This window comes from Adiantum capillus-veneris, chromosome 14 (assembly GCF_014529385.1).
Source record: "Adiantum capillus-veneris isolate H3 chromosome 14, ASM1452938v2, whole genome shotgun sequence".
Lineage (NCBI taxonomy): Eukaryota > Viridiplantae > Streptophyta > Polypodiopsida > Polypodiales > Pteridaceae > Adiantum > Adiantum capillus-veneris.
The window spans coordinates 22,229,054-22,252,900 of NC_140944.1; positions in this window are offsets into that span (position 1 = coordinate 22,229,054).

Genomic DNA, 23,847 nt, shown 5'->3' on the forward strand with positions numbered 1-23,847 from the left:
AAGGAATCCAGTATTTCATGCAAGAACAAAGCACATAGAGGTTCACTACCACTATGTCAGGGAAAGGCTACATGCAGGGGAGATCACACTAACTTACTGTTCTACACAGGATAACATTGCATATCTATTTACGAAGGTGTTATCACTAGAAAAGTTTGAAGCTTTCCGAAAAGATTTGGGCTTACTCTCATACACATGATGATCTGCTACCTTGTACGGATTTACACTATCACTACAGGGGGGATTTGTAGACATGTAGTAGTGTTGGTGTGTATACACGCTTCGCCAGGGGCACTTTTCTCTCACTGGGTTTTTCCCCCTGGACATCTGGTGTGAAAGGACACCTTATCTCTTAGGGTCTCATATAAGTTTTGTAGCTCTGAGTTTGTAGATACTCTATTATTCTAATACGGAGCGATAGACTACCCCTAAAAAGGTAGGGGGAAGGGGGGGGGGGGGGGGGGGGGGGGGGGTAACCATTTAAAAAGTAGGGAAGGGGGGGGTAAACCATTTGAAAAGTAGGGGGGTAGGGGGTCTTCTCTCTTTAACTTTTTGGCCAACTTGTAAGTGGCCTCTTAACTCTCCCATGCCACCTAAGCAAATCCGTGGGTCAAAGAGGTTAAAAAAATGACTTTTTTCAAAAACTTTCAAAAAAACTCTATTCCCCCCTAAAAAGTACCCCCAACATATACACATAATAAAAAAAATATTTTTAAGTTAAATTACTCAAAATTCAACATTTTTTGACTCCCTCCAAACTTTTAGGAAATTCCCCCCAAAATTGAAAACTTTCCCTCCTAATCTAAGCTCCTCTCCTACACCCATCCCCCTTGCACCTGCACCTGCTGTTGCACCTACACACCCATCTCTCCATCTCTCCATCCTACAAGCTCTATCTCTCCATCCTTCAAGCTCCATCTCTCCATCCTACAATGCCTCTTGACGACGTGACCAATGTCCCAGCAAGCTCTTCACGTGGTAAGTCTCCAGGGCTTTTCCTACGCCTACCTCAAGAGTATGTTCCGACAAAGAAAACATGCTTGGGTACATTACCTTCAGCCAACGAACACCGCGCTCAAGGGGAGAAGAATGTGGATCTCTGGACAAACGGATGCTTGTTTCCAAAGGATCCTTCTTTCAATGTTTATCCGTCTTTTACAAACATTCCATCACTATTGCAATACGTTGGAAATGGAGAGCAAGGTTTGTTGGGCTACTGCAAGAGACTCAACAAACACGAGATTGCACGGTCCAAGATCTACTTGCGTCATTGGCAGTTGCTCAATGGGAGTTTCCACAATCTTCAAGATCAGATGCAAACAACTATTAGTGCGCTTGAGGAGGCAAAGAGCACCATCACAACCAAGGAAAATGTAATTAAAAAGCTTGAGGATACTCTTTCACACATGAAGAGTACTGCCATGGGAGGTAGGGTGAGGAAACGAGAGTTGTCCAAAATTCAGACTCTTGCACCATGTGGAGGTGCAAGAAAACGAAGGGTGACAGCTATGAGGTAGCATGTTCTGTCCCTCATGTTGTTTAAGTCTAATACGGCTCATCATTGTTGTTTTGGGCAATAGGAACTTCGTCCAAGAAACGTGCGGCGGCGAGAATGCGGAAGCTAGGTCTACTTTACTTCGTTCTTGTTTCAACAAAGAGGATTTTATTGGGATGCTTGATGCTCCAGAGGCAAAACACTTGAAAGACGCAATCACTAAGAGAGTTCTTAGTGATTTTTCTAATATTGTCACTGATCTAGATGTTCAGGATATTTGTGATGCTGTTGGGATTAGTACCAAGGGCTATCAAGCAATACATCAAGTGTTAAAAGATACATTAAGAAGTCGAGGAGTCACGGAAAACCTATTCCCACTTCCTCACAGAGTGCAGATTGCCAAGAAGGTGTCAAATGAAGATGTTGTTCACCGATTAGGGGACTACTTGTATATTGAAGACATGATGCCTCTTCAGCCGCTCCGTAGAAAATCACAAGGAAGGAAGGGCCGCGGGAAGGGAAGCGGTGCTGTTTCTAACAGTGTGTTGCTGACCGAAGGGTTTGTTTACACCAAATTCAACAATATCTTTGTGGACTTGATACGATTCCAGCAGTCCATGGCTGTTTTCTACAATTTGAGTGATGCAGGTTAGTTTAGAGTTGCCTACATGCTCTATGATGTGTCATAACAAGCATTCTGAGGCTTTATGTTGTTGACAGTTCTTGAAGGCAAGCTTGTGTTCGTGCTGAAGTTGGATGAGTGTGTAATTGTTAAAGGGAGAAAGTTGGAGAGAATGAGCGTCACGCTTCTGAATGAAGCCCTAGCTTATGCCAAGCAATCTTGCAGTTCGAGTGAAGCGAAAAAGCCCTCTTTTAGTGTGCAATCAGAGAAGGATATATGGTGGCTTGGTGCAATTGAAGTTCCGAAAGAGACACATGAAGTCCTTGCATGGATTTTCAGTTGAATCCCATGGGTCACAGAGGTCATTAAAGCTCAAATAAACGGTGAGAAGATCATGGTTCCAGGACGTGGGGAGTTTGATGTTGAAGGGCATTTAGGTGGTGATCTAAAGACCATAAAGTGCATGCTTGGATGCAAACAAGGTGCAAATTCTTTACTTCCCTGTCCATTCTGTACGAAAGGGCACAAGACAAGTCGAGCAACTCAAGTGGAAGGTCAGGACAAAGATAATCATGACCATATAAATAGGGAGTGGAAAACTTCGGTTCTTTCATGTGATATGCTATAGGTGCCCAATAGGGATAGCTAAGATCCTGGGTGGAACCCCATAATTCCCTTCTCCCTCAACAATGTTCACTTTTGTACATTGCATGCGTTTATGCGAATATTTGATAGGATCCTAAAGCATCACATTGATTATGCTTTCACAATGAAGCCCCTTCAACGGTCAAAAGACTCCTTGCAGGGGGTGAAGACACTCCTTAATGAGATTGGATGTCACTGATCAAGGGTGAACATTGTAGCAGAGACTTGTAGGGAGAAGACATATGAGGTGGCACAGAAGGTTTCCATGAATGGAGCCAAGGCACGTCGATTTTTCAAGAAGATGTCAAAGTCTCCAATGCAGGTATCCAAGGCAAGTGTCGATCTAGCAAGTGAGAAGCGGTGGGAGTTGTGGAAAGATTTGTGTTCATGCACGACGGACAAAGATCCCAATGTGGAGGTTCCTAACCAACGCAAGCTAGTATGGTCATCCTTTAAAAAGGTTGTGCAATTCATGAATCTTTCAAGCACCACCGTTGAACAGCAAGAGGAGTTCCAGAAGGTGCTTTATGAATTCACAAAGGCCGCTAAGGACGGATGGTCTGAAAGCAAGATTACACACTACATGGTTTGTTTTAACGGACTTAATACATATGCAATGTTTGAAAATGCAACTTTTCTATTCGCTTATCTTCTTTTTGGTTATTTTAGCACATTCTCTATGCGCATGGTGCATACTTCATGGACCGCTATGGTTCGCTTGATATATGGAGTACACAAGGCATGGATAAGTCCCACTATCGAGCAAAAAGAGTCTACTTCAAGAATACTCATCATGGTGGTGGTAGTTCACACTCCAACTACCTCCAAGAGATGTTCAACTGGTTTTTTAGGCACACCTTTGGGAGAACTCGTACTATTGAGAAAGCAAGAGAATCGAAGTTAGCAAACCAGTTACGCAACGCTTCCCGTACTGCAGCATCCGAGAAGTAAAAACGCTCGCGAGCGTCCTTGGGCCATGAAGCTTGGCGTGCAACTAAATATCGAAAAGGCAGCGTTTGGGCGTCGCGTAAGCCGTCCGCATGATCCAGGTTTAGTTGTTAAATTCAATTGCTTTATTTGAGTTTCACTCAATTGGACGCATAGTGTGAAAGGGCCCAAATCTCAAAAAAACCTATTTAAAGGTTGAAGGGGCTCATTTTGTCATTTTCCCTACTAGGTGCTACCATGGCAAGAACAAAACAAACGGCTAGGATTGCATATCCAGAGGGGCCGGATGGCCAACGACTCAAAGGTACAGCAAGAGAAGCTGGAACTTCACAAGCTCAAGGTGAAGTCCACACAGAAGAAGCTGGAGCTTCAAATCAGCATGGTCAGTCCTCTACAGCAGCAAAAGAGAGACGGAAGCATCGCCTTGTTGTCTATTCATCGGACTCCAACGATTCTGATGGCAACAGGGAGGATGAGAGCGACCAGGGAAAAGAAACAAACAGCCAAAATCAACCATTAGAAGGCTCCGAAGAGACGCAAACGGATGAAGATGCCCCATGGGTTGGCGTCCAAATACAAACTTATCAGGCTCACATGTCTATTGGGGGTAAGACACTTCCTAAAGGGAGTGGACCTACACCATCACATCCGGTCAATAGTGAAGAGCACGAATTAGATGGAGAGTGGGTGGAATCAGATTATGAGGTGTTGGAAGTGCCTGTGCAGAAAAAAAAGAGAAAGAGAATTGTCTACAAGAAGAGGAAGCAAGCTGCCCCGACTCGTGCCAAAAATGCACCTCCACGTCGACCTCAGAAGGTACGAAAGTGTAGCCGTGCTTTTGCGAAGATTTGACACTATCAAAAGAGCACCGAGCTCTTGATTCGGAGGGCCCCTTTTGCAAGGCTATGCAGGGAGGTTTTGCAATTGTACAACACTCAGTTTTGGATGGGCGCCATGGCCATAGAGGCAGTCCAAGAGGTAGCAGAGCAATATTTAACTGGCATATTCGAGGATTCTAACCTTTGTGCCATCCATGCAAAGCATGTAACCATTATGCCCAAGGATATGCAGCTTGCTCGCCGTTTGCGTCATGAGGAGTAGCTTGTAATTAGGCATCAACCTTTTTGTATTTACGAAACTCCAAGATTGGGAAGAATTTGAATACAAGCGTCTTTTGATTGTATATCCTACTCTGTGCATTGTATTGGGAAGAATTTGAATATAATCATCTTTTATTGTATACCCCACTGCGCATTGTATTGTTTTAATTCTGTACCATGCAATGTAGCACTGGTTCAAGTTTTGTCTACCTTCTATTGTATGTATGTAGCCATTAGCTTGTTATTGTGAAAAATGGCCTACGTTTAGCACCTTGGCTAAGTGGGGCATGCACTTCCTGATGTATCCATGCTATGTGACTCACTATTGCATGGCAAAAACATCTACAAAGTGTTGAAAATGGCTTGGAATGGCCCCAAATTGGCTGCCACAAGGGCGCGCATTTGGGGCTTCCAGAGGCCTATGGATGGACATAATGCGCGCCCTTGTGGCAGCCTTTCCTAGTGCTTTCTAGACACTTTCTAGTGGTTTCCAGACAATTTTGACAAGAAATAAGTATGTTTTGTTTGCTTCAATGCTTCAATTATCATAGATGCTGCCGGCAATCATCCCCCCTTAGTCCATGTCAGTCCTATACTCCAAAAAGGGCTTAGATATTGCCACAAAGTTTACTCTTGTGGTTTGTTAATACAACTTTAGGTATCTGGGGCAAGATGGGCTTAAGGCTACCTGGTCACTCTGTTTTGTAACTGGGTATGCTCCTATACTCCAAAAAGGGCTTAGATATTGCCACAGTTTACTCTTGTGGTTTGTTGATACAACTTTAGGTATCTGGGGCAAGATGGGCTTAAGGTTACCTGGGTATCCATGTCTTTCTCTTTTGCAACTGGGTATTAATGTCTTGTCACTCTATTTTGTACCTGGGTATGCTCTTAGATGTGTCCAATTTCATCTGCCACAAGGGCGCGCATTTGCACAATTCATCAGCTGATGGAAAGCCCCAATGCGCGCCCTTGTGGCAGCATATTTTAGGGACTTCCAAGCCCTTTACTAGGCACATACATAACTTTGGAGCCTAGATATGACAAAGTATGCATTTTTTAAATTTTAATGCCTGCCAGACCCTTTAGTAGTCATAGGAGAAATTATGGTGCTTCTCATACACAATGGAAGCCCAACATATAAGAAATTCAAAACCTTGCAAGAAAGAAAGTCATAGACAGCAAAAAGTAGTTTCATTAAGGAAATCAATGCTTTACATGATATCCGGCTTTTGCTTTAGGATCTTTCTAATTACAATTTTCTGGCGCTTGGCCTTTTGGGGTGGCTCCCTGTTAAGTAAAGTGGTTGTGATTTCTTGGGTGTCATTAACCCCTACAACTTGGTTCATGCAGACATGGGCAATAAGGCGCCCGCGAAAGTTTACACCGAAAGTGGATATTGCAAAATCTTTCTTTACAAGCACTACAAGGTTGGCTGTTTGGGCAAGTGTTGTTAAACACAACGCCTTGGAGAGTGAACGGAGAGCAAAAATGTTGTAGCTACCATTGGGAGAGTAGTCGGCATGGACAAACACCACGACACCAGTGGGAAGTGTGCCAAGGTACTGAGAAAGTGCCGCTTGAGGTCCGAACGGCGTCCTCCTCCCCCCTGACCGTTGCGCCCAGGCATCAACCTCCAGAACATCCTGTAGAACATAGGTTTTTTGAGATATGGCACAGAATTATCATATAACATTAACAAAATCATTTGTAACGATCAAATTTAAGTGAGCATCTATACCTCTTGTCTACGATCCTCCTCATCGGCATCCGGGTGCAAGTAAAGATCCATGCTTGACTTCCCCTTTGGATCAAGCAAAACAGGTGTTGCAGCAGGTGGTGGTGAATCCACTCTTGCACGTTTAGCCAAACACATGGCTTGCACGGCCACAAACTCCTCCTCAGAGACCTTGGCCTGCTCGTCCACTGCCACCTCGGCTTGTGCGATCGCCACTGTGTCCGCCAAAGTATTCCCCATGGGTAGTAGGAGATCATCGTCATGGGAGGTGGTGGTATCAAGATCAAACTTGCCATGGGCATCGAGGATGGCGAAACACTCATCCATGCGAAGCTCAAAAGATTTCTCCAGATCGTGCATAAACACAAACTCCTCCCCACCCACCACAATGGAGGAGAAGCGGGTAATCTCTACCTCAGGGATGGCATCCCGAGTGGTGGTTCCTTCTAGCGGTCCGGAGGATGAACCGACTGATGGAGAGGCCTCCAAGAGGCCTTGAATCCCTACAGGGTAGGTCAAGGCAAGCGTCCTCTCCTCTACGGATGAGTCAATGGCCGCGGGCTTGGGGTCCTTCACATCAGCCAATACCCTGCCGATCTGCAAGTGAGGTAGCACTACGTCAGGGCCTGCTGGGCACTCATGAAGGAGGAAGATCATTATGGCCTGAACAGAGAAAAAAGCGTTTCCGATCCTTCCCTTACGCATTGCTCGCACATCATCAGCTTCAAGCCGCACATATTGTCTGGCGGGTTGTGCTATGGTGGCAAAGCGTGCAAGCCGCTGATGAAATGGCATGTCCCCTTGGTAGATGTGGTGGAGAAGGCCTTCAGGGACCCATTGCCCTGGCCGGTTTGGTAACTCAACAATGAATCTCCCCATGCACGTGGAAATGTATGAAGTAATGTGCTCAAGAGATTGAGAGTGGAGGGTCAAGGTGGTTTCCAAATCGGGTTGGGTTGTGAAAAATGCTTGAAGCTCAGGGCGATTTGCATGCCCAACCTCAGTAAGGAATGCATCTAAAGCACTAGGAGCAGCCATTTCTTCTCTTTGTGTGATTGGGTATGCTAGGTCTCTCTACAATGCTGGGATGAAAATGGTGAAATGAGGAGGTGGTCCTCCTTATATAGACATATTCCATCTCGAAAAAAATAAAAAATATGCATTTAAAAAATAAATTTACACCACCTTAAAACTCAAGTACAAAATCAAGTACAACACCTTAAAACTTTTCAAAATCTTTAATAAAATATCCAATATATAAAGGATTAAAGTTACAAGCCAATTCACTTAGACAAGATGATTTCGTATGTAGCCCAATCTTTGTAAACAAGCATAGTGGCCTCCATCCGCCTTCCAATCTATACAACCAAAAATGGCCAATCAAAATACAAAAACCCACAAAAAATAAGAAAAGGTAGCTAAGCAAGCACAAAGCAGACCTTGCGTTGTTCTAGTTTGAAACTTGCATTACTGACATCCTCGAATCCCATTATGACAAAGTGTTCCCGAAGATTGGCAAGAGTCCAATCCGGATTCATTGCAACCACCTCCACCTTGTTATTGGGCATGCGGACACGGATTTCAAAGGACTGAATCTCTTCGGCTGTCAGCTGCAAGGGTATCCATTTTCCACGTTTGTGCATCCACCTCTCATAGCTAAACCGTGCATAAAAGGCGCACCTTGCTTTCAAATACTGAAGGCAAAGCTGTGTGGGGGACACATTGCACTTATAACGGTCACCATCATGCAAACCGTCAACATAGCCCCAATTGACACCTAGAATGGTGTCCATTGCATCTATGTCAACTTCTTTGCAAACAAGCATTGTTGGTGTTTCTACAATCGACAGAGAGCAGAATGCATGCAGAAACAAATGAATGGGACAATGCCAACTGAGACCCACCGATCTGGTTGCCTTACCAAACTTTAGGGACCCTTGAAAATCTTGCAGCACCTTCCGCTTGAAAGAAAGCAAAGCCCAATGGTCTGGAGTTGGCCATTCTGCACTCTGCAATGAGGGTGTCTCCACGGCTTCTAACCTACCATAGCTTTGGCTTGACTTCGGCACCACGTACTTGTGGGAGTACATGAATATAATTCGCTGCTCAGTAAGTTTTTTTCGATGAAACATTAGGAAACATAAGCTCCCCAATGTGAGCATGCACAACCATGAACGTGCCTGAGAGGCACTCAAGCGGCTGCTCCTCAACTAAGCTGGATGGAAAAACATCTTTACAAATGCCCTTAGTTAAACATAATGATCACATAAACGTAAACATGACATATGCATGGGATAGCTAAACCATGAAAACTTACAATGAGGTGCAAATTGAGTTGAAGCTCTCTTGAGGTGGAGCTCAGCTGCACTGTAGACGTGTTGCACGATGGCCACCATTCCGGACTTTGTTTCTTTGAATGCCAATAGCCGGCCCTTCCAATGACGTTCCAATACGCCTCGACACCGTATGCGATGAGGTCCAGCACGTGACGGTTGCATGTAGATCCATGCACCCTTCTTGAATACTTGTGGGATCCATACCCCCTCTGATTCTTTTGTGTTGTGCAACACAATCTCGTCTATCTCTGGTTTGGGCCATCTATGCGTGGACAGGCTTGGCAAGTTGGGCTTAGGAAGGGATTTGAAAGAGTTGAGTACTGGGGGGAGCGTGAGGTGAGCTGCCTATGGTGGCTATGGTGGCTTTGATAGTGGAGATAGAGAAAGAGGGGAGGAGTGAGAGGTAGAGAGGATAGTGGAGCTGTGGGCTATGGAGTGTGGGACTGTAGAGGGTTGATGGAGGTGTGAGAGAAGGGGGAGCTATGGAGAGAGAGGAAGAGAGTGGTGGAAAGCTTTTGGCTATGGCTGCCTTGACTGTAGAGAGAGAATGGGAGGAGGGAGAGCGTGGGAGAGAAAAGTAATGAGGGAGAAAGAGAAAAGTGGATTTTGGGGGGAAAAATTGACTTTTTAAAGTTAGTTTATGTTTTGGAGGCAAATGGGTCAACTTTGGAACTTTTAAAAAAAAATCAATTTTTAGGGTTTTTAAGCATGCGCGTTTTTTTTTGGGGGGTCCCTCCCTCTTTTATGACACCTCTCTCCTCCTATTTACCCCCCCCCCCCCCAACCCCCCCCCCCCCCCCCCCCCCCCCTACCTCCCACCTCTCTCTAAGAACCAAGCATTGAAGAGGGAGACAATTAGGCTGCACCCCTACCATTCCTCCCCCTCTAGGTGATATCCCAAGAGCCTTCTCATTGGTTCTCGCTCCCTTAAGCCTTCACTAATCAAAAAGGCCCAAGGAGAGTCCATATTTTTCCTAATGGCTCTGTGTCTTCTCCTTCTCAATCTTCTTCCTAATCTGAGTTGCTATCTTCCTTCTGTTTCCTGTTTCATCATCTTCAACAGTGAAGTCGCCCACGCAAACCCGCCATGTCAGCGATAGTCAATGGCACTGCAAGTAAGGTAAGTAAATAAATAAATAAAAGAAAAAAAATCAAAATTTAAAAAATCTTTTAAGTAAAAAAAGGTGAAAAAAGAGATTAAAAATTAAAAAAACCTCATGAAAAAATCATTTTAAAAAAAACCTCTTAGAAAATTTTACAAAAATATTAAAAAATCACAAAAATTTAGAAAAAGTTTCTAAAAAATAAAAATATCATTAAAAAAAAGAATTCACAGATAAATTTCAAACATAATAAAAATTTTATAACAGCTCCTAGAAAACCATAACAAATAAAAAATTATCCGGAAAAAACACAATAAATTAAAAAATTCATGAAAAACTACCAATTGAAAGCCGTTTGAGGAGCGGGCAAACTTTAAAATTTTGCATGCTATAAATTGGCTAGTGCAAGCAATTGCATTGAAAATCGAGCTTTTAATCGGACGAACAGGGGCACAACTCACATGTGGTTGCATATTAGGATAGTATGAGCAACAAGAATTCTGCTAATCAATACCAAAATTTGTTAGGAAATAATTTTTATTGAACAAGCCGAAATAGACTCAAACCAAGCCGAGAATTCAAGTACAGCAGAGCAAGCTAGTAGCTGCAACACATGCACAACTGCAACAGAGCAAATTCTGCAGCTATATGGTTACAATGGGGATAAATTTTTGCACACAGATTCAGAAGGCCATATATACTTGATGAGTAGTAAAAGCAGCACAGGAGCCAAGATTCTATTGATAAGAGTGAAGGCAGATTGAGAGAACTCCCAGATGTTCACAGACTTCAGTGGAGCCAGGTATTGCAAGCTCAAAGATGAGGTGAAGATAGAGGTGCAAAAAATCAACCCAAGTGTTTATCCGAAAATCTGCACCAGTCCGCAAAGCATCCATTTGGTGCATATGCAATCAGGATCATTTTACATGGATTACAGTGGTTAGATCTATAATCAAGAACCAGAATTGCAAGATCAACCAGATCAGCCAATAGAAGCCAATCTAATTGGAAAACCAATCCAAAGACAGTACAAAGGTCAAGATGGAGCATTCTACAGCTTGATGCTTAGTGTTCTAAAAGAAGATGACGACAACTTGGCAAGCAAAGAAATTGAAGCTCCTCAGGTAGATCTTGACATGACAGAGCCAAAGGAAATACCACCAGTCATGGCCTATTGCTCAGATTGTGGACGAAAAGGTGGACATTTTTTTGAAGATTATCCAAGAAATCCAAATAACAGGGACATATCAACTGCCAAGCAAGGTATAGAGAAAATTGAAAATGTGAATCTCAATGTACGTGCATTTAACTTGTACTTTTAATGCAATTAGATGATTCTGCACTACCATTAGAAGCACCAGTAAGAACATTGCAAGTTCAAAATCTGCATAACGATGCACAGGCACCTGAAAAGCTTAAAATTTATTCTTTAAACAGCAAATTCCTTCATGAATTTGGTCAAGGTGTACAGATATCATCGAATGTTGAAAAGATTGTTAGGTTTGTAAATGATTCTGCATCCACTTCCACAAGTGTGCAATTATTCACGAGTCTAAGGGACACATCAAACAGAATGATGTTAGCTTTGTATGGCACACATAATTCATATGCACACTGTGTAGACCAAAAAGGAAAACTGTACAAAAACGATCAACCTGTGTTTGAACGGCCCACATATGAGCTCATAGAGGTGCATCTAGTGATAGATGAAAATGGATGGTTCATTTCAGAAGAAAGAATCTATTATAGCCCATCCTCTCTAGAGCTGAAGGATATAACCCGAGTGAACCCGAAAATCTATTCAGAGCCAAACTCTCCTCTATCAAAAATCAAGCTAAGTTCAATGTTGTGACCAAACGAGCATATACTTTGACCAAAACAATCGTAGATATAGACGAGAGTCTACCATCTTTGATGCCTTGGGTCCTGAAACCACAGAAGCTCGTATCATAGGAGATCCATGGGATAGACAATATCAGGGCAAAGATAATGCTATTTATAGCTTGACTTGGGGAATAATTTGTCGTGTTTCAAGGAGATACACTATGCAGAAGGTTTACAGATGCCAAATGTCAACAATGCTACCCAAAGTGTACCTTCACAGTCTCAAAAGGTGCGACTAAACCAGAGCCAAACAATTTTGAACTCTTACAATAAAGCAGGGTATAGTGCTCACCCTAGGAAGGGGGGAGCTGTAAATCCATCAAGCTTAGCTTATGTACCAGGAAATGCTACATCAGTTAAAATCCCTAGAGCCTTTAACCAACAAACCCCTTCAAAGCAAAAACCATTGAAAGATCATATGGTTATTGGAAGTTTCCAATTGACCCAGGTTCCATCGGAATCTACAGATAAATTCCTATATGAAGATCATCAGGGATAGAAGTTTCAGATGATCTTCACAAGTCAAAGTCAAAAGACGACAAATCCCATAGTGTTGAAACAGTTACATGTGACCAAGCTCACATATGCATATCGAGATGCACAGGGTAATGAATATCAGCTAGATCATGATCTTGTACAAACCTATAGGGATGGTACGAATGAAGTCAAAGACTATCTAAAGATGATGCAAAGCCTCAAGATGCCAAAACAGGTGACAAAAAATTCAAAGTCAATGGGAGCTAAAGTCCAGAAAGCTACACCAAGGTCACCACCAAAATCTCCTCCAAAGAGATAGATTCTACCAGAAAGTACAATGGATCTTTTAAGGTCAAAGGTTACCTAGATGTAGGAGAAAAATGCTCAACAGTTGCAAAAAAGGTACAGTATTACAGCAATACAAGTCGACATCAATGAAAGCAGGTGATCAAAGCAAAGAAACTACAGATAAAGCTCAACAAATGGACACTACCACAACAAAAGCAATCAATTCAGACATAGATCCTGAGAAGATAAAGTGCAACATTGTTGGTGAAAACGAAGAAAAGCTCTCAAGCAAAGTAAAGCTAGATTTTTAGCTAGATAAGAATCTCATGTCTTTTCGCACTTGAAAAAGATGTGGCCAACCACAGCTAGAAGATGCTCCTGAATTTGTGAGAATATCTAGACAAACGAGCAGAATGATGGAAAATCATCTCCATCACCATTGAAGTAAGTTCACAGATCATCATAGCTCAATTCCATGTGATCACTACAAAGGATATGACAGATGACATCGGAATGCCAATGGCGTAGAAGATGTTAGAGATACAGAATTCAATGAAGATACAGTCTTCAGAGACAACAAAGAATGAAGACCAAGACTGGTCACCCGCGAAAAATAGCACAAATTCTTCAAGTGCTGTTAAAATAGAGATTTATATCAAAGAAGAGCTTATTGGAGATGATTCATCTCGATTGAAAAGAACTTCAAAGGAGCTTAAAGAAAATCAGGCAATAGCAAGTGCAGATCAAACATAACAAAAATCAACCACGAAAGCTATTGAGCAAAGAATGCCACCAAAGCCGGAAGTTAAGAAGAACGGGGTTGCAGATAACCAGGAAGCAATAGGAAGTCCAAAGACCAATCACTCATTTCTTGTTGAATCAGCTGATGAAAGTCAGAGTGGAACACAAAGTCTCAAGTCACCTTCCATAGAGACACAGTTAGATCAAGATAAGACCATGGAGAAAGAAAAACAAAGATCTTCAATAGAACCTCCAATGAGAATAATTATAGTTCTCAGCAGTACAAAAGGATCAAGTGTCAAATGAAATGCTCTATTGGATAAAGAAGTAAAGTGGAATATGGTTGTAGACAACATCTAGAGCATTCTAGAGATTATTCAGGACAAGACAGGTAACAAAGAAATCATGTGTGAGGCTACAAGTCAAAAAGACATGGTCGCTACCCTTAGCATCCAAAATCATGAAGAGAAGGTAAATTTTCAGTTGAAGCCTTCAAAGGAAATGCTTGCAGATGTAATCCTTCGACATCAGTGGTTAGACCATCACAAGGCCTACAAAGAAGATAAAATGCTAATAATCTCTTTTTCAAGAGGTATCCAACAACAAATACAGGTACCATTAATCCTAGATTCAAAGTTGCAAAGTCACAAGAATCAGAGAAAAATCTTATGGACAAAGGTAAAGCTAAAGTGGAACTTCCACCGATTAGCAAAGAAGGTGTGACATCATATGCCTCTACATCAAAGAACCCTCATGAATCAGCTTCTTCAAGCAAGAAAGGTTTTTAAAACTTCAAGTCAATTGCTGACCCAACTAAAAACTCTAAGGAGCCACCTAGAAAAGCAAAGATATATCAGCCACAATACTCAGAAAGCAAAGGAAAGTCAAGCAAGTGTTTGTTCAGAGCAGTTTAGTCAAAGTAAATGATCTAGTTTGGATTAAAGATGAGAAATCAACACAGAAAGATAAACACATGGGATGGATAGCATCATAATGGAGTTTGGAAGAACAAGAGTACTATGGAGGTAACATACAAATATGGGTACCAAAACCGCAGGTTAGGGCATATGAAGTAACTTCAAGTTCCTCCGAAGAAAGAAGGCCCATTGGGTATCAACCTCGACAATATCCTAGGATACCTAAGAAGCAGGTATACAATAGAATAGCATTGAAAGATGCTAAAGTATACCACAACTCTCAAGAGGATAGAAAACAAAGATGGATCTCAAAGAATGTTCCTCTTGGACAAGGATTCTATACAGGCTATACAAAGATTTGGCTACCAGTCAACCAAAAGCCAACTGCCACTACACCATAATTGTATGAAGATCTCAAAAACTCAACAAGACCTAAAGCAAAGCAAAGTCAACAAAGTTCCTCAAGAGATTTGGATTCCTAAGTCTTTTAGTGGTCCTAGTCAAAAGTCAAATGTCAACGATCAACAGAGGCCTACAACAACATCAAAGAATCCTATCAACATTTCTAATTGGAGAATCAAACAAATAATGGAGTCTTCACAGTCAAAGAAGGACCACCCAACCAACGTGAATGCAGATTCAAAGATGATAAAATAGGTATGGCTAAAGAAACCTTCAATGCCAACTTGGTCCTTCACTAATCCTCTTTTTCAAGAATCAAGCTTACTTTTACCTGAAGAAATGTTTGTAGTAAGCACAAGAATGTAAAAAGTCAAGTCATCGAGTGTGCCAAAAACACTCTTTGTCATAGTCAAAGTCGGACTGCTGAGCCTTAAAATGAGCAAAGCATTAGTCTCAAAGCTTCGAGTCATATTAAACTCTGTGCTAAGATTCATAGTTATTAGGCTTACGCTCAAGATGGAAGAGTTGAGCATATCTAAAGTCATGTCACTCATGCTGGATGAGATGAGCATAAGAGTCAAAGTCTATTAACTTACAATTGGTGGAGTGTCGTAGAGTCCAACACTCACGCACAGTGCACAGTAAGATGAGAGCACATATCCTCGTCAACGAAAACCATTCTTAAAGGGGTGCCACCTTGCAAAGCCAAGTCATATGATTTTATAGCTACACCATCTTTTTGAAGAACCCTTCAAAATTCTTCTTGCGCAGCATATGGTTTTCCATGCATCTCTGTGTATGCATAAATAAGATGTTCTATTATTGGACATATGCATTAGACACTCTTTTTGCTTCCACCTATGCACCTTGAGTGGACTACAACAGGCAAACCAGTGTTCCAACATGCTACCCTTCCATATTTTCTACCTTTCTAATTCCATATCTATCAGTAAATAATCCCTTAATTACTTTATGAATATTTCCCATGCTACTAAGTACTCCAATAGTGTGTGTATTCCAAAGGCACTTGGTTTCCACTGGGTTTTTTCCCTTTGGTCATCCAAGTTTTAGACCCTAACTTAGAACCTCATCATTCTATACATACTTTTCATATATAACATCAGTCTCATCATTATGCTATTACAACGGACAGATGCAACATCATCTCTCACATCAGACATATTCAGACCAATGAAGATACTGCAAAAAATTGAACCTCGTCAACAAATTCAATGATAATGAAGACGATCAGCCCATCAACAACCAATCAAAACCTTCCAAACACTTTTCAACAGTGCCTGAGGACGGGCACTAAAATCGGAAGGGTGGAATGTTAACTGAGTCAACATCTGTTAATAGAAGCTGCTATAAGACCAAAGACGTATGAATGTACATCAAAGATCAACATGAAGAAGCAATAAAGATTGGAGTTCCACATTTTTCCCAAAATGGTCACGTATTGTAAATTCCCGATTTATTTCAAGCCATTGTAATACTTTAATGTGTTACGGGATCAATGGGATTTCCAAGCTTTAAAGAACAGGTCATAGTGTGCCTAGGTTGCAGATTCAGTAAGTGGTGGAGCCCTAAAGGCCTTGGGCGCCCGGACAATGCATATTTTTACCCTAGGTACATACGGCAGTGTGTAAAGGAAATTAGGGTTCTCAAGCTCATTTTGTTGAGAGCACTCTTTGGTGAGAGCTCTTGAGGTTGTGGCTATGGAGTCCTTGAGCTTCTCCTTGCTCATGAAATATGATTAACACTAATCAATGATTCATTCTCTTTCACTATGCTCTCTCATGCTTCCTATGATTGCTATGATGCTTTGATTAGGTAGATCTTTACTAATTAGTGGTTAATCCCTCTCTAATTTGTGTGATTATCCTCTTTTTCTTATGTGTGCATGTAGTTTGATTGGAGTGTGGTGCTCGATAGATCTATGTGTGTGCGCTTGCAATTAGTGTTTTGCATGATAGGATTAGTGTTGTGTGAATCTTGCAATCATTAGTGTGTGTGATTGGGTTGATTGGAGGTGAAGAGAAGTGCATGTGGAGATTGCCCTTCATTGTGGCTTAGCTCCTCCATAGGCTGAGAAGCTCACCTCGTACAGTTAACCATTTGTGTTGCCATGATTAGCTCACTAATCGTGTGAGTGTTTCCATCTCCTAGCCGGGTAGCTCATCCCTCCGGATTGATAATTTTGTTGGTCATTGGAGCTATTGCAATGATGGGACCCCTAACATTTTTCCCTTATCACCAGAATTTCCAAACAAATTGCTGCCAGCAGAAAAAGCATTAGGAACATCTGATATACCACTCGCAGAAGAACCATGAGAAGTGGCTACATTGTTGTTACTACCTTTTCTTTGAGCAACAATAAAGGCCTATTCAACTGCACGTTTTCTAGTCCTGTTTTTTCTAGAAAGTGACTCTTGCAACAACAATGTGCATAATGCATCAAACTTGACAACTTCTTGATTTCCTTGGGTCATAAGTCTCCAAGTACTAGCAGAAGTCTGGTAAGAATCTGGCAAAGCATCAAGAAGAGTTTGCACAAGGAAACCAAACTTGTTCACTTCATAAATTTTGCGGCAAAAAAGCCTTCCATAACTTGAAATTTTTTTGTTTTTACATCAATGTGTAGAGAGCATCGTGCTCTTTGATTGAGGCAGAGAGAGAGAGAGAGAGAGAGAGAGATAGATAGATAGATAGATAGATAGTTCTATTATCGTCCTGGGAGGTCAAATATGACCTATGGGACCAAATGAACATGTCACGTGGTGTGAGTGCAGTTCATAAGTGACTCTCGATGCTCAAAAATGGCTGAAATGAGAGTCGCAATAGAGAGTCCACATCGTGGTTGGGAGAGGAAGGTATGTAGGGAGAGCTCATGGATGAATATATGGGGAAAAGAGGACCTAATGTGGTCAAAAGCTGAGCACTCAAGTAGTGTGTGGTACTCACTCTCTCGCACTTGACGAGGGCATAAGGTGCAAAGTCGATGACACTCCTCGCCAGTGCCCCAACGTCCTGTCTCGCAGCGTAGAGAATGGGAGCTAAGACGAATGGAGGCAATGGTGCGGATCGCACTCAACGGGATGGGCTCAAGGATGTAGGAATGGGTTCGGTTACCTCGTTCCGAGAAGAAGAGAGATTTGTAGTTTGGGGCAACGTGTGTGGTGTAATGGCTGAAGCGAGAACCTCCGGATTTCTCCCAAGCCATGATACATTGGCGTTGTAAGAAGGCCTCATTAACTTGGGAGTCGATCGACGCATCCTTGACCAAGTGACATGCATCCCATCTTCCAAACCATTTCTTGATATCAAGCATCCACCCCGAACTTAGTATTTTGCTCTTGCATGTCTTTTGAACCTTTTGACTTGCTTCATATGCAATTCTAGGAAGTCGATGCAAAGGGCTACGTTGTGTCTTACGCATGTACTCCACAACCCTTTCCATGCCCAAGACCTCAATGGGAAGCGATCCGGACTCAAGAAGTAAGAGCATGTAGGGTGTTTGTGTCTTGACTTGGAGAAAGTTGGTGAGAAAACGCTTTTGGACATTCTCAAACTCTTTCCAAGTAGACTTCCCGATGCTTCCACCCCACACCTCCACTCCATAAAGAAGCACCGGTGTCACCAATGTGTCAAAGAGGTACTTTTTGAGAGCCCAACACTTGATCTCTCCTGCATTGCACATGTTCTCAAATGCATAATAAGCCCTCTTTCCGGCTTCCAAGCGACGCATTGCACAATCCTTCCATTTATGATTGGATGGAACCTCAAGGCCAAGGTACTTGAAGTGATCTACCACTTCAAGTTTCTCATTGTTGTATACAATGCATGGATTTTTGTCATTGAGGGTCTTAACAAGCATAACCTTGGTTTTGGATCCATTCACGATCAGCCCGCTATGTAGGCAAAAGCGTTCCAAGACACTCATAAGCTTTTGTGCATCTTCTAAGGTATGTGCCAAGAGCACTACATCATCGGCATAAAGCAAAAGCATGATCACCGCATTTCCAATCTTAACCTCTTCTATGCCTTCTTGCTGCATAAAATCAAGAACCATGTATTCCAATTCATCAATGAGTAGCCCAAAGAGGGTTGGGGAAAGTGGGCATCCTTGTTTGACACCAATAGTGCTTGCAAAAAATTCTGAAATTCCATCTCCCATACGTAATCGACATATCACTTTTTGGTAGATGCGAAAGACTGCATGCATAAATTCTCTCGGCACTTGAAGGCTTTGCATACGTCTCCAAAGATTTCCTCGCGGTACCATGTCAAAAGCTTTCTTGAAATCCACAAAGCAACAATACAACTTTTTTCCTTTCAATCGAGACGCTTCCATAAGAACTCGAAGAGTGACAAGGTGATCAATAGTGCTATGATGCTTTCGAAAACCTGCTTGGCCAAGCGCACGTTTGCCATTATTTTCAGCCCATTCACTTATCTTCATCTCCATGATACATCCAAATAACTTTGCCATCAAAGAACCAACCATTATAGTGCGATAGTTGTTCACATTGTTTACATCTCCTCCTTTGTGCAAAGGTTTGATCCAATTTGCACTCCAATCATGAGGCATGCCATACTGAAGTGCAAGGTTAAACATATCGCATATCCAATATCGTGTTTTCTTGCTTGTCCATTTAATCATTTCAGCCTTGACACTTTGAAGGTCACCTGCCTTGCGAGTAGCAAGTTTCTCAAGCGCGCGGCATACATCTTCAATGGTAAAGAAGGGAGACATAAATGGAAGGGAGCTACAACCCTCCATCTTATCAACATTGGGTTGCTCATAGAGGTTCTTACAATGCATATACATATCCTCAAGAGTCAAGTCACCAAAGCTCTCAACGCGCTTGCCTTTTAGATTTTGCCAAAACTTGCCACATGCATGTGCTTTCTCTTGTGCTAAAAGAAGTTGTTTTTCGACTTCCCACCTTCTCCTCTTCTTTTGAACAAGTGCTTTGTATGTGTGTGAAAATTCCAAGTAAACTTCCTTGTCTTTGATTGCATCCAATCTTAGCAAGTGTTTTCGGGCTTGACTACATTCCATGTCAAACCATTTCTTCTTGGTGCTACCCTTCTTAGACCTTTTGCAAGACATGTGTTTCACCGAAAAGCATTCCTTCGCACAAGAGAAAATTACTTCTTTGAAAACTTTCCACTTGCATTCTAATGTTGGGCTCCCTTGATGCTCTATCATGCTTAACATTTGGTCCACCATATCAGCATATATAAGTGCTCGTTTGAAGTCTAGACGTAGGTACAAATGATTCACATCATGATTGGAGGCTACATGCTCGGGCCATTTACCACACTTGAGGTCAATACATAACATCCTATGATCCGATTCCGGATTCCATTCACCAAGTGTAAAGCTTTGTATCCATTCTAGAGTGGCTTCTGAGAACAACATATAGTCAATCACGCTAGCACCATTGTGCTTTCTACATGTAAAGTCATTGGTGCCTTGCCATAGAGATACACCATTTGCAATGAGCATTCCGGTACTATTGCACATATGTAGAAGTGACTTTCCATAGTGATCCACTTCTTTTGCATCATTAGAACTTCGATTATACATGTATGAGTCATCCACTCTTCTTGATACATGCGGCATGTCGACTTGTTGTGTGTCGTGTTGTAACATATTTGTGCGAGCATTCATGTCTCCAAAAACAATGACTTCACCTTGATCCTTGTAATGAGCAATGTCTTCTTCTAGTTCAACAAAGGGCTGATCTCTATCCATATTCAAGCGAGCATAAAAGTTGGAGTCATAGTGAGGAATGTAGCAGCCGGCCACAAACATGACTTGACCATTTGGTGGGCTGATTTTCAGCCATAAGTAGCGTTTATACTTATCTTCTTTGACAATGGAAACATCTTTCAAACCCTTTTTGGTCATACATGCTACGCCTCCTTGGCCTCTTCGTTGCTTTGCATTTTTGGCCCACATCAAAGAATGTACATCGTATTTGTCAAATCCAAGAATTCGTTGCGCATCATGCTCCCATGTTTCGACAAGAAGTATCACATCGGAGTCATTGGTAAGCTCATCAATGCCAATTCCCGCATTCCATGGATACCCGTTACAATTCCAAAAGCTTATTCGCAAGCGTGAGTTGGTCTCATAGATCATGTGTCCCTATTTGTTGGGTGGACTTGCATCCTCCTCAAGTGACTTTTCTTCTTGAGATGATACCTTAACCTTCTTGCTTCTTTCCTCGTATGCTTTGCGACGTACATTTTGTTGCATAAGAGTGCGATCCTCATATACATTACAACCCGTTCCTTTGAGGTAGATCCAACCATTGTCAAGGATGATCTTTCTCTTTACCTCATCAGCCATGGTACATACAATAGGTCTTTCTCCCGAGCGAGGGACTCCTTGTTTTCCAACTCGATGTGCACCATAAGCCATGATTCCTGACATGCCAAAGTGTGTAGCAAAAAACTCTTCAATAGCAACCGCAAGAGATTGGGGTGTTTCCATGCTTTCCTCCTTGATTCCACGAATGACGATGTTCTTTGAGCGTTTTTGTCGTTCTTGCAATTCTTGAGTGTCCACATTCTCTACATTCTTTGCTTGGACAACGGCTTGCGTGATAGGAGATGTAGAAACCACATTATCCTTACATATATCAGCCCATGATTTGGATTCATTTCTCATCTCACATACATCATGTCGTATTGTATCTATCGTTTCCTCTTTCAATACATGATCACTCTCAACTTTGCTCAAGCGCTCTTTCACTACATTCATGTCCACAAGAGAGCGTTTACATTCTTGAACTTCATTCTCAAGATGCATCAAGCGTGTTGTTTGCATTTCAAGAACCTTCTTGAGGTGCTCATTCTCCACAACGAGAACTCTTAAAGTACCATTCTCCATTGCAAGTGCGCGCAACTCTTCACCTTGCTTGTTGACGGTTTCTTGTAACGAGATCAAGTAAGCCATGATCATTGCTTCCGTTGTTGTAGACGATGTGGTTGGATTAGCATCCAAATTCCTTGGAGATTTTGCATCATTCTCCATGGCGAGTGTGGCTTTTCCACCCTTGCGAGTTTTGTCTGACATTGCCTTCAAGTCGGCAACAAAAACGCAAAGTTTTGACAATTTTTTCAGTTCTGAGATGCTGTTACAGCAAAGCCTTTCATTACACAGAAAAATTCTGTCTTTACATCAATGCGTAGAGGGCTTCGTGCTCTTCGATTGAGGCTATAGATCACCTAAATCGGAGTTCGGATGAGCAAGTTATGGTGAAAAGAGTGAACTGCTGCCTACTAGGTCAAAAAACGGCTAAGAGAGAGAGAGAGAGAGAGAGAGAGAAGAAGAAGAAGAAGAGGGAGAAGAGAAAGAGAAGAAGAGGGAGAAGAGAGAGAGAGAGAGAGAGAGAGAGAGAGAGAGAGAGAGAGAGAGAGAGAAGAAGAAGAAGAAGAAGAAGAAGAAGAAGAAGAAGAAGAGGGAGAAGAGAAAGAGAAGAAGAGTGTGAAGGGAGGAGGAGTGAGGGAGATGTATCCCCCCTCACCCCTTGGTATATGGGGGATGTATCCCCCATATACCAAGTTAGGGGGGTCATGGGGGTGGGGATTAAATACAAAAAATAGGGCCTATTTTCTTTCATCCTTTAAAGGAAGCTCTTGAGAGCTTGTGGGCTAGATGGATACTCCTTGCTCATTGGTTTCACATTTGCAGGGGTGCATGGACCAACACCATGCTAGAAATTGGTTCTAAAGTTTGGAATGGCTTTGCACCCGCTTGTGAGTTGCTACCTGCTGCGCCTCCTTCTTCAAGAAGAGACATGACCAGAAGGTACACAATGCTTAAAATGCAAGGCTGTATTTGCATTCTCTTGGAAGAGGATGAGGAGGAGTTGTATTGCGTTTGTGTTGACAATGGTGGAACCAAAGTGTGTCTATGCCAGGAGGAGCATGAAGCAAGGCTATGGGTGTCTACAAGTGTAGGCCAAGTTGCTAAAGTGGATGTGAAGGTCAAGGCCAGGCAAGTAATTGTGGTGTGTATGCATGATGTGGTTTTTTGGGCCAAAGTACTAACATGGTGCCTAGATAGGGTGGTTGATCAAAGAGGTCAAATTGAAAAAGTGGGAGTTTCAAGTGAGGCCCTTGATGTGTTCTCCAAGCTGGCCTAGACAACTCCTCAATCGGAGTTTTTATTGTCTTCATCTGACTTTTGACTCAAAGCATTGGAAGACTTAGGAATCCAAATCTCCCCATTACCTTTGTAACTTGACTTTGCTTAGCTCTAGTTCTTGTTGAGCTCTTGACATCTTCATGCAGTTTTGGTGTAATTGCAGTTGGTCTTTGGTTGACTTTACCTTTTAGCTTTACCTTTGTTTGCAAGATTTGTCTTTGATTCCTGTGATTTTTGCAACTCTGAATCTAGCATTAATGGCACAATTGGTATCAGAGCTTTGGCTTCGCGACAAATGGAGTGCTACAAAGCAGTGAGCTTTCGGCTATGGTGAGCTCATTTTCAGTGGAAGCTTGAGATTGGTGAGCAACCACCAGATATGTGCTAATGAAAGCTTGAGGGACATTCACAAGCTTGAGAGGAGGGTGTATTGAAAGTGTGTATGCTTTTTTTCAACCATGCTTGCAAGAAGAATGAAAATTTTCATTTTCACAGGTCATTTTTTTGGCTCTAAAACATTAATTTTTGCGTAACATTTTCATACGAAATGCGATTTATGCAAGGTTAGGATTCAGCTTGGGGGTTTGGCACGCTTCGGATGCAACGGTGATGTCCATTTGGACTGATTTTGACCTCTGAATTTTTTTCCGCTACAACTATTTATTTGTGTGTCGAGAATTCCACACATGGTTTGCTCTTAGATGTGAGAGTGGTATTGGCTGCAAGTTTTCTCACAGATGGGAGGATATGATGTATGATCTATGTGTTCAGATGCTCAAGGAGACTCATGGGGTTATAGTTTGAGCTGGGCAATGTATACCTCAAGAATGTTTTTTGGCAGTCACAGGTAGAGCAGGTATTTGTGTACGAGATTTGTAGGTGTTTGCAATGATGTATGCAAAGTGTGGATATTGGTGCATGCATTTGAAATGTGGTTTGATGCGCTTTGGTTGCTCATGGTTTTGAGCGTACAAACATATTTGT